Source organism: Papilio machaon, chromosome 6 (assembly GCF_912999745.1).
Source record: "Papilio machaon chromosome 6, ilPapMach1.1, whole genome shotgun sequence".
NCBI classification, from domain to species: domain Eukaryota; kingdom Metazoa; phylum Arthropoda; class Insecta; order Lepidoptera; family Papilionidae; genus Papilio; species Papilio machaon.
The window spans coordinates 5,646,220-5,661,157 of NC_059991.1; the positions used below are offsets into that span (position 1 = coordinate 5,646,220).

The window sequence follows — 14,938 nt, forward strand, 5'->3', positions numbered from 1 at the left end:
AAAACATCTATCATTATTTTGTCACAGTTTCGCAATTAACAAACAATATTATAAACTATTGAAGTTAAATTTAAAACACATATTGGAGAAATCTTGAAAATGACGTACGTGATTAACTTTCCAAAAAGTGATAATGTCTACATATTAAAAATTATTATTTTCATTATTTAACCGAGTCGTATACACAAAAACGGTATTCACAAAAGCACACAAATTAAACATGCGTGTCAATTTCAAGGCGTCACTATTCATACGAAAATCTTTTACGGTATTATGTGTAACCGACTGTGATGTTACGTATTGTATGTGGGTCAGGGCTGGCGCGAGTCGTCGTAAACATCACATGGGCCTCATAAAACTATCTCACAAACTATCTTATCTGTACTCTGATATAATCGGTTTAATTCTACACAACTTATCTATACATATATCTATATTATATCTATACAATTAATAAAATTGGAGTGTCTGTATGTGATATAGAAAAAGAATCATATTCCTCCAAGTAATGTATTCGCGTAGCTTTTAATAAAAATCTGATTTTTTAAATTTTTGACTGTTTGTCCGTAAGTCCGATATATAACCAGTATAATGAGAGACCTTGACTTTTTTACCTTTTACATTCACAATCACAACAGATTGTATTATTCGGACGTCTTTTATTATAATTTAGAAAGAGATATCGATAGTCATATACTTCGTCTAGTTTGGACTTCCTGACACGGGATGAGTTAATAGACATAATATTGGAAAATTACTAGAATAGCAATTTGAAATTTAAAAATAAGATACTGCCAATTAACACAAATTTAATTTTAAAATCGATCTTTATTTTGAATGTTACTCGTCCATAAAAATCTCAAGTGACAGGGATTTTATAGTTTTGCTAGACTATGACATGTAGTACACACAACCAACAGTAAGCGAATTAACTTGAAATTATATCTATGCAAGGTTTCATTGTATGTTCATACCGGTTACTACAATGAACGTCGCATTCTGTGTATGAAATTGTATAGGTAGACGTAGTTTAATTGGCGTAAGTAATGTGACGCTGCAGTCGCAAACTGGTTTAATTGTGAACTAGTCGATTCAATCCGGTAAACCGAATAACACATTTTTTTAGTAAAAGTTTCTTAAGAGCAAGGATTATGAAGTTGCTAAAATTTCTATCCATGATTCGGGTATTTCGCCTACAAGAGTGTAAAAATACAAATCAAAAAAATTATAAATGAACGATCAAAAACGTAAAAATCATATTAATTTAGATAAATAGTTACTGAAGCCAAATGATTTTTTTTAATAAGACATAATTGCTAAAAAATAAGTATAATAAAAGGGGCTCATCATTTGGATTAACCGATCGAAAAAATCATAAAACTTACAGAATCCGTATAAATATATTTTGTGATGTTATTAAAATGAAATCCAATTTTTACCGTCTCGAAGTTGAAAAAGTCAATTCGTACTTCGATTACTAAGAATTAAATGGGTCTGGATTTTTATCAAAAACAACTTTATTTTCTTTTCAACTGATACCGTTGAATCGCTGAATTGAGCTTATTTATTTGTGACGGTTGAGTTCATACAAAATATTAGAAAACTTGTTATTGTGAAAGAAATTTGACATTTCAAAAGTTTATATTATAATATTTTTAATTTCAACTTCAATTATTAAATATTAGTACTTACTATAATATTATTTAATTTACTCGTGTCAGTTAAAATACAGTCATTGGCAGTACGCTTTCACTGTAGTTTTAACACAAGCCACCTAGCGTATCTTTTGTTATTTAATTCATTTGATTATGTTAAGATTTGATTTCAAAACCAAATATTATAATATAAATGTCATTTGTACACATGCCAGTTGAATGCAACTAATTGTCTTGTTATGGGTAAGAACAATTATCATTAATTATTAAAAACGATTTAATACTAGTGTCGGTCATCATTTTGTTTCACTTTATGTTCGTGTCAAAGTTTAATTAATACAGAAATGCGATCTATGCTCGCAGATACTTGCTTCTTTGACTTGATATCAATAAATGTATTATAGTAATGGAATTAATTAAGCATTCGATTCCGAGTGTGTTAAAGTATGCAATTTTATTACGTTATGAGAATAAAATGCAGATTCAATAAAACCTATTGGAGGCTTAGCGCTGCATTGACGTGCCCACACGTCACATACTCGATACAATATTTCCTGTATAACAAACCTTGAATTTTATTTTTGAATTGTGTTTGCGTATGGCAATACATTTCTCGAGAGACTTAAATATTCTGACATAACAATGTTATATAAGCTCTATCAGAGCCAACGTCGGTGACGAAACATTCACGAGCTCTAGTTTTACTTTTATTATTTACTAGCTGTACTCCGTCTGCGCGCAATTAAAGAAAAAAACTTAATTAGTAGCCTATGTGATCCATGACTATGTTTTACATCAATGCCAAATTTCATCGAGATTCGTTGAGCCATTCTGGAGATACCTTCAAACAAAAGTTCATACTTCGATCCATTCAGTAAAGAATAATAGCATACTTTATAAAAGTAGGGTATGCAAAACATTATTGCCAGTTATAGTAAAGTATTAACATGTTTTTGAATACAATTCTATTATGTGGGAAAACTCATTTTGACCTTCTACTAGTCGATGGCAGCCAGTTGCGCGACTTGCTCGCTTGAGGTCGAAAAATACGTCATTTCCTGCGTAGGGTTGCACATGACAGTTTTCGTTTACTCGTATAATCAAAAGTTTATATTATAAGAATTTTAATTTAGTTAAATATATTAATTTAATAAAAATAAACAGACAGGGTCATGATTTATTAATGCAATAAAGATATTTTTTATTTTAATTGTCCTTACATCATCATACGTAATTATTATTGACAAGGTTTTGCCGGTTTAAAAATGACGTTAAAATTATTTTCAGAGTCGCTATTTATTTCTGTATGAATTAGTTAATGCTAGTTATATCAACAATAAAATAAATTAAATATGCGTTAACAAGACCCAATTCTTACAAACATTTGTAGAATAATGTAAAATTCAATATATTGCACTAATTCAATGAGCAAATTAAAAATTATTCAGCGTGTAAATTAATTAAAAGGGAAACACACAGAGAAGGCTTTTTAGGAAATAATTAACTTTAACGGTGTACCTTTTTAATCCCGCGGCACGTTGGGTCAAAGGTCGGTTAAGGCCTTCAAAGTACTCTTTATTATCCTATATCGTCGGCCAATTAGGTACTTGTTAAAATCTGAGTAATTTGACAGTTTCTTATATTTAGGTTAATCGTAAATTACATTAGTTCTGGAAATGTTTATTATATTTCAATTTCTGTACAAAAGATGACTAATCGTTGGTTTCTGTGACCAAAATCTCTGTTTAAAACATATTGTCATCCCTGTCATTAGCTTTGATAAAACATAGATAACAGAAACATAGTTGAAATATTTTTAAAATTTAATTTTTCATTAGTTAATTGAATTCTTGACACGCAGTTGAAAATTATGTTGCCGACTCAATTTTGGTATGCTTAAATCAATAAATGATGGGGAAAGGATCATACCAGTGTCTGAAATGACGTTATAGATTACACAATAAGGAAATTTATTAATCTGGTGATTCGTAGTTATGTTTTGCTTTATTAATGCAATTGCTAATTACGAAATGTAGTATGAAGTAGCTGCAATTATCACTTTCAATGTTTGATTAGGCTCAGGTTTACCAGCCGAACTCTAGTCGGTGACAAATATACACTTAAGTGAAAAATAAGTTTACGAATAATGTTAAAATATTAGAATTAAAAAGCCGCGACAGTTGCAAGGCATATTTATTTCGACAGCCCTAAGTGAATCAGGTCATTCAGTAACCCTTGCGAGGCCAGTAATTTATTCACGGCTAGTACATTCTTACTGCCATATCTTTATATTTTTGTATACTTATATATATTACAGGATATTATAAAATACCAGGCACCACTACTATATCATAAATTATATTAAAAGATTTTGAAATAAAATCAAATAATATTATGTAATACTAGTTGTCGCCCGCGCCTCCGTCTGAGCGGAATTAAAAAAAAAACTTAATTAGTAGAATATGTGTTCTTCCAGATTGTGTTCTACATCCTTGCCAAAGATCATTAAGATCGGTTGACCCGTCCTGGAGATAACTTCTAACAAACATCCATACATCCTCTAAACATTCGCATTTGTAATTTTAGTATGATTTGAAACATAAAAATACGATCGTTATAAATAATAAAAAACAAAGAAAACATAAATCTTAATTGGTTGAAAATGAAAATAATAGACAGCAGAAATTGTTAAGGATTTATGGTTTTATTTTAAATTACTATACCAAAAGAAACACATTTTAAAAATTGGTTTCCATTACACCCAATGTTTTATTATCACACAATTAAACCTAATGTATTTTGTTCAGAATAAAAAAAGTAAATTAAGATACATTAACGTAAAAAATTAATCCTTTTAATATGTAGATAATAAATGGTATAAATTTATTTGATGTTTATTTTGTGGGTCTACAAGGCCTGCATAATCTTACACGGAAATAATAACACATAGAAAAATGTTTTTAAATAATCTAAATATAATGTAATGTCATATCGCACAACAAGATTACGAAATTAACTGAACTATCTTGATATTGATATTGATTGATATTTAAAGAACAAACAACAAAAGTCAAAATTATTTTAAAAAGAATTGCTAAGAGGTTATAAATTTACCAGACAAATTAACGAATTAAACCATTGAAAGGATAAAAAATTTATTTCTAACAATGTGATATATCAAAGACGTTTAATTCACAAAATGACACTGCACAAATTAATATAATAAAGGACACGAAAAGAGGCTGAATTAGAGATAGAGCTGATAAGGATAACCTCATTGAAAGTAGATAACATTCTCTTTAAATCTTTCAAGATAGATTACCTCAAAACTCAATGTCAGTCTTAGATTATTTCTGAAAATACAAGTTGTGAATGAACACTGCTAGTTACACTCAATGCCAGTACTATTTTTTTTTTAATTCTAATGCAATAAAACGAATTCCGTAAAGCCAGTGTAGTGTATACAAGTGTTCTTTCTCAGACATTTATCGATCCGTTGGCCTTATAACGTACGTTTATTAAATCAACCTTCGTGTCTATTTGAGAGTAGCAACATCCAGGTGGTGGGGAATTTTCACGGAATTACATATTTGTATTTCGTGATGAGTTGCGCTCTATCCCACAGTTCAGTTCTTAGAAGCCTTATCGTCACTAACGATAAAACTAAATATATATATTTACAAAGTACATTTTTGCATAGTTTAATGACAATCTTTTGATAGATTACATAATAGACTAGCAATTTGAATTTTAGTGAGGACTCAAACTCAAATGTAGTTTACATTCAAAAAATTCTTAAATATATTTTTTTAAGAGTGTTGAAAAATTTTTATGAGATCATCATTTTTCTGATAAAATCTTGAAACATGTTTTGTATCTCTGTTTCTCAAATAGTTAGACGGATGCCGCGTTGTTTCGTTTCTTGTGCGTACGTGACTTACGCGGCGTGCCTATGACCCTCGGCCCTGGACCTTAATCCGAATATCTTAAATATAATATGAATAACGCAGATTTAACGAGCATGTTGTTGTTTACATTTTTAGATAAGACTTCAACATGTTACAATATAAAATGTTGTATATAATTATAAAACAGAACACGTAAACTGTTAAATTTTGAACATCGGGTATAATAATGACCCAAATATCTAATTCGCTATTGCTCTGGATTTATCTAGGTCTAGGGTATACATATTTTTTTGATGTAATTGAAATAAATTAAGTCCCCCGTAAGCAAAAAGTTTAGCGTTTAAATAGACACATTTAAATACACAATTGTTTATCCTATTATAAAGCTCATACAAAAAAATCTTCGTGATACATTTATCATGATAAGTGTTCATCTACGTCGTACATAATGCGTATGAAAAATATAAATAGATCAGAAGTGTTGGCTAAATACGACTTGATCTTTGAATCATTACATCGAACGAAATACGTCACGATATAACAAGCCATCTTAATAGGAGGATTGGCGTACGACTAAGCTGTATAGAAAGGGAGCATTTAAAATGTCAATGCCTTATTTTGTCGTCATTAGCTTACGTCATATTCTTAGAGCTTTGTGGTTTCGATCCCGATGGCATCGTGGAATTTATTTATCATATATTACTCATCTTTGTTCAAATATAAACTGAATAGTTTGATAATTTTAGTTTACTCTATGAAACATAGAGTAAAACAAATATGCTAGTACACATTTTAAGCTAAACACACATGAGATGAATTACGATGTTTTTCTTTTAACGTAATAACAATAAGACAAATCCACAGTACTCGGAACGCTGTAAGGAAAATATGATCTACTGAAAATAATTACCAGATATTTTGTTTTAATTTACCATAACAGCAAGCATAAATAATTATATGTGTCATTCATCGCTATAACAATAAGCTTGAACTCCTAGAACAGAACGCTTTTTTAATTGACATCACTAAAAATACTGCCGTGACGTATATTAATTTTGCGTTTGATTACTAGAATACCTATACTCGGTTCAAATTTCTCGCTTATCGAACAAGTGTATCGCGATTGCTAATAAATTAATTCCGCGTGGAGCGGATGTAAGCTCTCTTTGTATAAACCCAATTCAGCGATAGTAAACCGTTGCTACATTCTTATTAGTTTGCAGGATAATGTTGCTTGTGAATTTCTGAATATGTTTATTCTTGTCGAAAATTACGGTATGAAACGGTAAATTACTATATAGAAAAAGTATTTTATACACAATTTATTTGTAGGTCCACTTATATGTTTAATGAAACTGAAGTAACTGTCACTATATAATTTAACAAAACTTAACCAACTTATAAAAAATATATTTAAATCAACTACTAACTAAACTTTATACTACGCTTACGCGATATATATTTAGGCTTTTGTATATTACTACACGAACAATTTTAATATTCATAAGTTTCTGGTAGAGACGAACGATTCTATTAAGTGACGTAATACTCTTTGTTACCGATTTCTATATTTCGAAGGTAAAACTGACGTATAAGTTATGTAAATCGTTTCTCATATCAAGGCAACGTTACCAATTATGTGCCCACTTCGGGTGTAAAATGAACAAGATAAAGCTCTCTTAATTTGACATCAAGCTCTCCCTTGGGTGGGTTAAATTACGGCGTAGTATGATCGGGGTACTTGTTCTAGGCATAGGTGGGCACAGTTAATCAAAAAGTTAACTTCGTTAATCGTTAATTCGTTAAATAAAAATTTAACTTCGTTAATCGTTAAAGCGTTTAATTTAAGAAAATTTAACGCAAGTTAAAGTTAACAGTTAAAGTTAATTTTGGTTTATATTACGAATATAGGGCGCAAGCGGGAAATGGCCATACGAATAATCTCCGAATCATATGGACTGATTTTGTCAAGACTTTCTATAGAACTTAGGCTATTTTTTTACTGCGCTTACGAAATCTCGGGCGAGCGCTAATCCTATCTATAGTTTAGTTATATAATATACTCAAATAAAATTTTGACGATTGGGGTGATGTACTACTGCCTGTACGATATTAATGACATAGCATGCACTAGTTACACACACTTATATACTTCACTGACAATGATGGACAATTGACCTTTTCAGTCATTTTTTTATCGACCATCCAACTTCACGGAATTAGAGAACTAACTAAATTTAGACAACACAAGTTTTCTATTAAACAGTGAGACATACTCGTATTATGGTAATATTCAAAAGAATATCAATCTCAAATCTCAAACCAAATGCAGTAAGAAGGGACATAAAGTATGTTTAATACATCTCAAATATAAAATGTCACCTATTTACTTCGGCCGACACCGACTGCGAAATAACAATAATTATACAATAAATGTTACAAGAAAGAAGAGAACTTTCTTTAGAGTTTAGAGGGTTTTCATGACATTATTTTGTTACTTTTCAGTGCATTTTGTTTGAGATTGTTTTTTATGTTATTGTAAAGGTCACTTGTGCCGACGACATTTCATATATTAATTTTAGCATAACACAATTTAACATTATTTCACTAACATAATTATTTTATCTTTTTCCTCATTCTTTCTCGTTTTATCGTATACTTTTTTTTTGTAAACAAACAAATTATCTTCGCTATTGTCTTTGTGCAGCGCACGTGCATCCCCGACCATTAGAAGGGTTGGGGCCATAAATCCATCGAGTTCGTTATCGCATTCTGTGTGTGGGCTGTCCATTTGATCCTTTGTTCATATTTTTAAAATGCAAAATTATTTTTCGTTGACTATGAAGAAGCCCCAAAAAAAACAAACGACGGTAATAAACACCTAAATCCCTTTTGTTTTTGAGGAATGTTTATTGCGTGCACATTTCGTCTTTCGTATTTTTAAATTTATTTTTCATTGTTTGTTTCTTATCTACGCAATGACAAAAAAATCCTATTTGTACGCTTTTTCAAATGAACCATAAACGATTTTTTTTAATATTTTTTGCTGTCTTTAAACTTCAATATTAAAATAAACATTTTCGTCGCCAACAAAGTTTAGTTGTAATTTAGTTACGACGTTGAAGAGTTATGCACACTTGATTATTTTGATTGCAATTCACCGCAGTGTTTATCTTTTTTACTAGATTTTTGCGTTTCACGTATAAGACAAAGTGTATAATTATTGTATTTAGAATAAAGTACTTTCGTACCTTATGTTGGTTTTATAACAAAATCATGTTCTAAAAAAAAAGTGATGTTAAATAAATGAAAACCAGTTTTAATGTGAATAAAATGTAATATAGACTTTTCGAGATATTTGTGTAAATGTGAAATAATTAATAAACTTTGAAGGTGTCTAGCGCCTAAACTTCGCAATATTTGATAGAGGTAAGTTTGGTTAAATCGACACTATTTTCTAACAAGGATTCTGCGGTACTCTTTTGATCACGTCTTTCCCGGCCGCTCGGTGTATTGTATAATAACCTACATACACTCGCACTCGCTCGTTCTCGTTCTCTCTCGTTCTCGGTCACCATTCGACTCGCCGACGGTCCCCGAACATAGCCGAACTTACGAATGTAGCCTGATGCATAATTTAAATAAAATGACAACACGTCAATAAGTGTCTATTGTTACAATTAACGGACTAAATTAACGGAAGTGAAATTTAACGGAAGTTAACAAGAGCGTTAACACTTTTTGAATTTAACTTAAAAGTTAATCCGTTAAGGAAAATGTTAACTTCGTTAATTAACGATTAACGGATTAACGAGTTAATGCCCAGCTCTGGTTCTAGGATATGTGTTCTAAAATGGAACGCTCAAAACCCTTTGCAAATGTAATCAAAGTACACAACTTCTGGGTAAGATCAGAAACATCGCACCAAACTTTTGAATTACTTATTCATCATTTTGATTAGAGAGTTACTTTAAAACAGAATCTTTTTCCAGCTCTCTATATAAATGACGTACAATTACAATAAATATTATGATTTTCAATATTTCTTTGAAAATAAACAACCAAAATTTTATTGTATTAGCTAGTTAGAGGAATTATAAGCTCTACAAACAACATTAGTCATAGTATTGCGTAAATGAGGAACAGATTTCAGGGGAAGTACTAACCACAGAAAATCAGCGTATACGAGAATGATAATGATTTGTCTGATGATAAGGATGACGGACCATGATCGAGGCATAATTGAAAAAAAAGGATAAGTTTTAGTTGAATTTGACATAATCTAATCTTACTTCTTACTAATATTATAAATGCGTAAATTGAGATGGACGAATGGATGGATGTTTGTTAGAAGGTATTTCTGGAACAGGTGTAGAATCTGAAAAAACACATAGGCTACTTATTTTTTTTATTCCACGCGGACGACAGCTAGTACATGATAATTGTCACTTTCAATACTCATTACAATCAACTTATTTATTTTAATTAGACTGAGTAAGTTGTGTGATGACTAACTATAAAAATGGCCGTTGAACTAAACAATTGAAAATCAATTTGTTAACCGCGGAGTATATTTCCGACTGTAGATAAGGATGAACTGGTAAATAACGTGGAGTAGTATGAATTGTAATTTTCCTCAGTTCCAATTCAAGCGCATGTCGGTGGCTCAGTTGTTAGGCGCTTTACCGGACTGTACTGAAATATACACGTCCAGATTCGATCTCCACCATATACCAATGTGTTTTTCGATTCACGTGTACATCTATCCACATATCGGCAAAGAAATTGTAAAAAAGACATGTGTAACAAACCCTGCGAAAGCTGTGAACAACGACATATATGACCAGACATCATGACACGACAAAATTCAAGTGAACTCCAGCAATAACTGGCACCGCTGGCTACAGATTTATGTTTCTCTGTTTTCAGGTCTGCTGTAGCAATAGAATAACCTCAAATTCTTCGAGATATCAGAGCCATGTATAAGGTAGGTAGGTAGGTTAATAGGTACAAACCCTATATATATATAACCCTATATATATAACTTGTTAAAGTTATGGTTATATTTCGGTGGTCAAATTTCGCGGTTATGTTTTTTATATAACTTGAATGTAGGTAAACCGACTTCAGTGCTACCGAATTAACTTTTAGTAATTTTGGTAACTAATTAAGCTTATAATGACTGTTGCACTTTCTAAAAAGATATTTCAATGCTTGACGTTGCTAATGCTGACGTCAATTGTTTCGTCAAATGGTTTATATTCCCACAGGTGAATACCGGCGTTAATAGATTGTGCATATTGTACGGATGAAAATTGTGATAATGTGACGGCTAATTCTGCGAAACGATTTGCGGTGCTGGTCTGTAATGTCAACATGACTGGACCATTTAGGCACGCAGTAATCATAACGACAATCTATTTCCTATCAATTTTCAATGAAATTAATACACGTGTGAAAATTAAACAGTAATTGTATTATTCCCAAAAATACTGTTAGACACTGTTTAGTTTTAAACATATGTTTTAACACTTTGACCGCCGTTGATGACGTCAAAGTGCTGATATGTTTCACCATAAATATGTATTACCACAATGCTTTCGGTGTAAGTACTTCATTATTTATTGGTAAGGATCGCATTTCGCAAGCTTAAGCATAATAAGGTTTCAATAACCACAATTTGTCAAAAATCCGTGCCGAGTTCTAGAGTCACGGTATAAAAGGGTCGACGTATGTTTAATCTAAAATGTATTTGAAACACTAAGTTTTTTGTGGTAAGGCCCAATTTTTTTACCTTTATCCAACTTATCTAATATTTTAAAACTTTTAAATTCAAAAATTATCACCAGATAAATATTAGAAAATAGCATACGAATTGGAATCAAAGCTTGAACTATAGTTGAAAAAATCTTAATTGATTTTTCTAGAGAGCCAAGAAAAAACTTTAATCGATGCTATTGCAGTGGAGATAACGTAATACCCTAATAAATAGAAGATAGATCAAGAAGCGATATTCACTTTATGATCTAATTACGGCTATCTAAAACTTTATATTAATGGGCTTGGTCGTGTAATATTTGGAGTAATGCGTCACTGTGACGTCAGCTGCATTTATCGTTAGGCTGTTAGTAACCTTGCATATTGCTTGCGTTGACATAAGCAAACAGTAAAAGTGGAATTTGAACAAGTTTTTGCATTTTATAAAGTGGTTTAATTAGAATAAAAAAGTTCCACAGCCTCGTTTCCTTAGTAACTGTGAGATTGAGTATTTTGGAGGTATATAAATTTTAACATGTTCAAATTCTAGTAATAATGAGATCTAATTTTTATATCAAAATATCAATTAATATTTAAAATACTGCTTCAAAACAATATGGAGTATTCTTAAAGAATTTTTTTAATCTATTCTAGTTGAATTTAGTCTAAAATACCCAAACTAAATGATTTTTTTTAGTTTTTGAAGTTTTCAGATGAAATGGAGTAAACATTTGATATGAAAGATAATTTCTTAATCAGCACATCACTAAAACAACGAGGAACGTAACAAAATGTATATGAAGAAATTCCCATTATATTTCCACTGAACTCAGCTTACTGTTACTAACAAGATATCGTGAAAAAAAACTTACGTTTAACTAAGATTGAATACTAAATGAATTTATAAAAGCGAATATTTAGACGATTGGATGGACGGATGGATGTTCGAAGTATCTCTACAACGGCTCAACGGATGTAAATTTAATTTGGCATAAATATAGAATATAGTCTGGAAGAACACACAAGTTACTTACTAAGCATTTTTTTCCGCGCGTATGGAGTCGCGGGCGACGACTAGTTATTTTTATAAATCTTGCAATTATTTTGAACATATTTTCAAAATTCTTATAATTCAACGGGTACATTGCAATAAAACGTAAACTTGTGAGACACGTTTACGCATTTCGTTGTACAAATGCAATGTATGTGTCACATATGTAGATAACTGCGGAGAATCATATAAGAAATCCTGGGTTCAAAATCCCTGACAGAACGTTAACCTGTTTTATGAAAGTTGAATGTTCTGCTACATAAATAGGGATCTCTGCGTTATGAAAAAAATTAATCTTGAATAAAAAGTGTAAAACTATAAACATCAAATAATCCCTAGGTCCTAGTTACATTTAATATAATTTTAACGTCAAGTGAGAGTGTTTTGCTATGATTCGGCAGTTATTTTAAATAAGATATTTCTTAATAGAAGCTGCTCGTTAAAACAACTAAATTATATGGTTAAGTAAGGGAAATGTTATATAAAAATAAATTTACATAAATCGAGAGAAACATTATGTAAATACAAAAATATATTTAGTAAGATTTCGTGGTACTCTGCCTACTTTACTGCGTCATCAGAGACACCTACACAGTTTTCTTGCGAAACTTAATTTTCAATACTCAAACGTCTATAACATCTGTACAGAAGTGGTCTTTCCGGAAAGTCATTAAAAGTTTGTTCTCTGAGAGGTGCTATTCTTATTGATGTTGGACGTAAACACGCCAAAAACGAGATCAAACTCTAAGCTACTTCACGCAAATTGGAGGATATTTATGATAATTACAATAAATCAAAATACATTTTATTTTTCTTTAAACAGAATATATATCGCAAAAATAAGGAACAAGGTGAAAAATAACAAATATGATGTAACACAGTTATTTAGCATGAAATAGATTTTAGAATTCTTTTGGACTGATTAAAGTAGAATTTGAGTCACCGAGCTATCCGAGAAAAGTTGCTTCACACTATTCCTTTGTCTTGGGTGATTAACCTTGAGCTGCGAACATACCAACAAAATGACACATTTCCTCGTGATGATGGAAGGAAATGGGATATATCAAGTTATCACACAATTCGGATTTTAGGCTTGGTACGAATAAGTCTCAAAAATCAATTAAATTTTGTTTAATACATTTAAGCATCATGAGCTGAGAATTTTTAGTTTGTCCTGTAAGATAGTAAACTTAAACATTTATTCTATTTGTTTGTCTACTGAAATCAAAGAAGATCCTGTTGCATTCACTTTCTTCTCTCACTTGTCGTTATCGGTATTCATCTTAATCGACTTCAGTTTCTTTCAGGACGAAGAGTCATTTTTTTAATACGGGTATAGAGATAAAAAAAATTACTATTACTTTTATCTTACTATTTTTTTTTTTCGTGTGTGGATGATCGTATTTTATTTAGCCCCATGTGCTATTTAAAGGCTTTAGCTCATATAGTGGCAATCAAACAGACTGCCCGCTAATATTATTGTGGGCTTTGGTTCGTGACGGCTGTTGCCAGTAACTTTCCACAGACATACGTGGCGCAAATCTCATAGCAAATAAGCGTCTCGTTTAAGCTGCAACGATGTTTACTTGTTGTATAGTTCGTTCGTCATTTCATTATGGGCACGTAATCTCGGATTGTGATGAAAATAGAATGGATTTGCACTGCGATTAACAATAGCGATGATGTAGGATTATCTACAAAAACAAAAATAAAAAACGAGGTTACTACATAAGTCACAGATCCGACAGATTTAAGACCGAACTATCCAATCTTCTTAAAATTATTTTGTTTTGTAATGGCAGCAGTAAGTTTTATAATTTTGTCTGATAATATTACTAATCATCTTTAATTTCCAACTCGGTGTCCAATAACAGTTGTGTGGCTTACCAAAATTTCTTCTTTTTAATTATTTTCATGTATTTGATTCGAGTTGACGAAAGTAAATAGAAAAAACAATGTAAACGTTAACTTTTCCTTTCTATTTAGTTTAAAAAACAGTGATTATAATTGGGTATTGTGCGGTTACCGTATCAACGAAATTTCTACTACGAATCAATACTTTTAATGATTGATATATTTGTCACATCCTTTAAAAATATGAATCATAATTTTTGGATGGGGATATTTCCAAAAAGGATGAATAGGAGAGTATGACTTCTGGACAGGGATCTGCAAACTGCAAAAATTATTAACAATCAATATTCAAAGGACCCATATACTACTCCTTCGAAAAACCCATCATTTTCCGACTGAGGTATCAAAATAAATTTAATTGCGGGGAAATTTTGTCTCAGTTTTCTTTGCATATATTGTACGTAAAGCGATTTCCTTAAGTTATGAGTAACGTTATAATTGGTAATGCAATCTGTGGCGGATGTTTACCCGTTGTGATGATCGATATAACGAGCTGGGATAAGCCACATTTTGCTTTAATCTACGTATAAACATACTTTTCGAGGTACTTATCCATCACTGTACATTACGAAACATTTTAGTACGCGGAATACACGGCATTGATTTGGCGCCAAATATGTACGAGTTTAGTGACGCTTGTTTTTATGATCACG

The 14,938-nt window shown here is 31.1% G+C and overlaps 1 protein-coding gene across 4 annotated transcripts in view; it reads right to left on the reverse strand.

Annotated features, from left to right (window-relative positions):
• The window catches only part of LOC106714941 (cAMP-specific 3',5'-cyclic phosphodiesterase), a 90,406-nt gene that overhangs the window by 12,608 nt on the left and 62,860 nt on the right, over nt 1–14,938 (reverse strand). The gene's annotated exons all lie outside the window — the stretch shown is intronic.